The sequence below is a fragment of the Euprymna scolopes genome, chromosome 15 (genome assembly GCF_053919585.1).
Source record: "Euprymna scolopes isolate OS-2025 chromosome 15, ASM5391958v1, whole genome shotgun sequence".
Lineage (NCBI taxonomy): Eukaryota > Metazoa > Mollusca > Cephalopoda > Sepiida > Sepiolidae > Euprymna > Euprymna scolopes.
In genome coordinates this window covers 6,236,667-6,240,228 of record NC_136496.1, presented here as the reverse complement: position 1 = coordinate 6,240,228, position 3,562 = coordinate 6,236,667, and positions in this window count along the sequence as shown.

The following is a 3,562-nucleotide window of genomic DNA, read 5'->3' as shown; positions in this document are numbered from 1 at the left end:
CATGAAGCCGCTGGACTACTTCATTTGGTCATACATCAAGAACATCACCAACATGACCTCACACAACACCAAAGCCAGCCTGTTCGCCGCCATCCGCCGACTATTCGCCAAGCTCCCGCCGTCGCTTGTGGAAAAGGCATGCGCCCAGTTCCAGACTCGTATCGAGGCGGTAATTAAGGCTGAAGGCGGCTACATTGAATAGATGTCAGCTCTACTACATAAGCAAGTTACCTGAATTGATTTTTCAATAAAAGTTTCAAAATAAAGCTGTTGTGTTGTTTTCTCTAGAGCGACACTTTTATCGTTCCAACCTATATATATATATATATATATATATATATAATATAAAGGCATTAGAAGAACAGTCTAAAGAACACAGTATAATTTTATGTATAAGTAAATTCATTAATACAATTAAAATAAAAGAAAAGAAAACAGTGCTCGTTGTAATGTAGATATATAATATGCTCGATAGGCATATATATCCTAGAGATATTTTAATATTGAGTAAGATGATTTATAATTTGTAATTAAAATTAAAAATTGAAAATTGGTTTCACAAGGAAGAAGAAACAAAATCAATAAATTGTACCATCGTTTCGGACACGATGTTTTTATTGAGATAGACAATAAGTCTTGGACAGTAATTTTATCATTTAGTTTTTTGAAACAAAGTCTCCTCCTCAGCAAAAAATATTGGGTTCTTTTTTTAAAGACACCAAAAATAAAACTAACATTTTTTTTAAGTAAGGCAGATGTATGTGAAAAAATTTTTAAATATAAAGGAAAATAGTTACTTTTTGATGCTGATAAACAAAGTAAGATAAAATGAAAATAATAATAAAAATAAAATACAATCGGGTGGAAAGGAAAGGATGGGATATTTTAAATATTTCTAATAAAAATATATATACCTTTTAATGGTTCGCCTTTTAAAGCTCGTAAGTATCATCGTCAATGCATTCATTGCGATGTTAAATGTACTTTATGAATGCTTGAAAAGGATGATGCATACAAACTTCCAAAGGAAGCGCCAATAGAATATTATTACCAGTTTAAATTCGTTAGTAACGCTATATTTGAATTCAACAAGTATTTCAATTACCAAGGGAGATAATTATAGTCAAATGGAAAAATAAAGAATTTTACTGTTCAAAGGGAGATAACCACTATTTTTTTACACAGGAATCACCACATTATCAAGGCCAAGAGGCAACTCGAGGATAAGGTTTAAAGAGTGTACAATAGAAATTGGGCAGTATAGTAATCATTATAGTAATGAAAATTCGGTAAATTCGTTAACTTATATGGAACGGCTTATCAAGAACTTGTTTACGTTAGACTTGAAGACAACCATATTGTAGTCAGCCGGAAAGCAGGAAAACAGAAGACAATTCCACAGGCGTGCAGTTCTAAGAAAGAAGCTTTGTTCATAGAATATACGTTTAGGTTTAGGCACAGATAAAGAGTGTTTTCAGCTAGATGAGTGTTTCTTGTGAAAGTTTGGCGAGGGGGGGACCATAGAAAACTTTCCATGAAAATAACGATACATCAGAGACAAACTCGCAACATCTCTTCTGAAGATAGAGGTTGCAGGGAAGAGAAAAGAACATCTCCTACGAGGCTACGAAGTCTATTTTGAACTATATCAAGGCAAGACAAGTCCTTTCTAGCAGCTCCTGCTCAGATGCGCAACAGTATTCCATCCTTGGACGTACCTGGCTCTTATATAGATAGAGAATTGCATCAGCAGTGAGATATCTACTGGATCGATAGAAAGATCCCACCATTTTTCCAGCGGCCTTGGCAACAGATTTGATGTACGTGTTCCATTTAAGATCAGGAGTAACGGTCAAGCCCAGAAGCTTGTCAAAACTTGAGGCCTTAGTTATAAGTTAATTTTTATATAATGGCTTAGGAATATTAATATTAATAAAATCAATAATAGTAATAAATGAATCTTATTGTTAGTTATTAAATAATGATATTTTTAATAGTAATTATAATATTTATATAACTCATATTGATAAAAGTAGTAACACATAAATTAGGTAAATAACCAGATACGCTACTACAGAACACCGACCACTCTAATTTGTTTTTGTATAGGTAATTGAGGTCGCTGACAACGAATCTGATAGTCAAACTTGGGGCAAATTTACCGTTTGCATGGTATTAACCCCCGAACCCACGAATAACTTTCCACCATTTTGCAGCTTCCGTTTACGCTACGCGCGTGCGCTGCAGCATGAACGACGGCTTGCTTCACATGGCAAACTGCCTTCTCACATGGCGTACCAATCAAAAAATTACGGACTGACATTTTTTTAATGACTTACAGTTAAAGAAAAGTAGAACAAATTGGGGGACTTTTTTTTTTTTTTTTTTGTCTCGTGTAGTTTTTAATGTGGTTTACAAAAACATAAGCACCAAACATCTTTGATTTTCATTCTTTTTTTTGCGGGAGGGGGATTCAATTATAGAACTTATGTGGCTTAATAGGTGCTTTTGCAGTTTAGTTAAGAGTTTTCCCGTCAGTAACGCACCAACATTTACCAATTAGAACACCATTTAACATTTTCCGAAGATTTTACTGTGTACATTGGGGGCACGAACATCACATCCGCCCCCCCCCCGCTCGTGCCCCCAATGTACACAGTAAAATCTTCGGAAAATGTTAAATGGTGTTCTAATTGGTAAATGTCGGTGCGTTACTTTTTGAAAATTTGAAAATTCTATGTTCCAGGTAAAAAAAAAGCAGATAAATTACCCCCCCTACTCCAACTTGGAGTGCTTTCCTTTTGTTTTATTTCTTTTTCAGCTAATTTTAAATTTTCCACCCAAAAAGTGCTATAATGTATTTTTGAAAATTAGAAAATTCTATGTCCTGGAAAAAAAATCCCCTCCCCCCCAACGTAGTTTGCTTGGTGAAGCCGTCGTTTATGCTACAGCGTGCATGCGCGTAGCATAAACGGAAGCTGCAAAATGGTGGAAAGTAGTTCGTGGGTTTAAGGGTAAATACCATGCAAACGGTAAATTTGTCCCAAGTTTGACTATCAGATTCGTTGTCAGCGACCTCAATTACTTATAAAAAAACAAATTAGAGTGGTCGGTATTCTGTAGTAGCGTATCTGAATATTTACCATAAATTAAAAGTGAAATAGATAATAAAATAAAATAGAAAATAATTGTAAAATATCAGATAAGATAATAAAACATAATAGTAATAAAACTATAATAATAATAGCTATTAATTTATGAATTATAAATTTTAAGATAGATAGGTAATAAGAAAATTTTATGATTTATGGTGGTTTAAATTTGTCGAACCTAAACCAACGTTTATGAATGCATCCCGAAAAAATTTCGTCTTTTAAGTTTAAGAGAATGGTTTTATTTTTTATTATATTTTAAAATCTTAAGGGCTTAATATCTACAAAATTCACAGAATCTGTCCCCCGGTATATATGCTTTATAAGATCCTATTATTTCCCATTTTATATTGAAGGGAATATTTCTATCATTAAGTCGCCAAAAATGTTTAGATAAAGAAGTCTGGTTT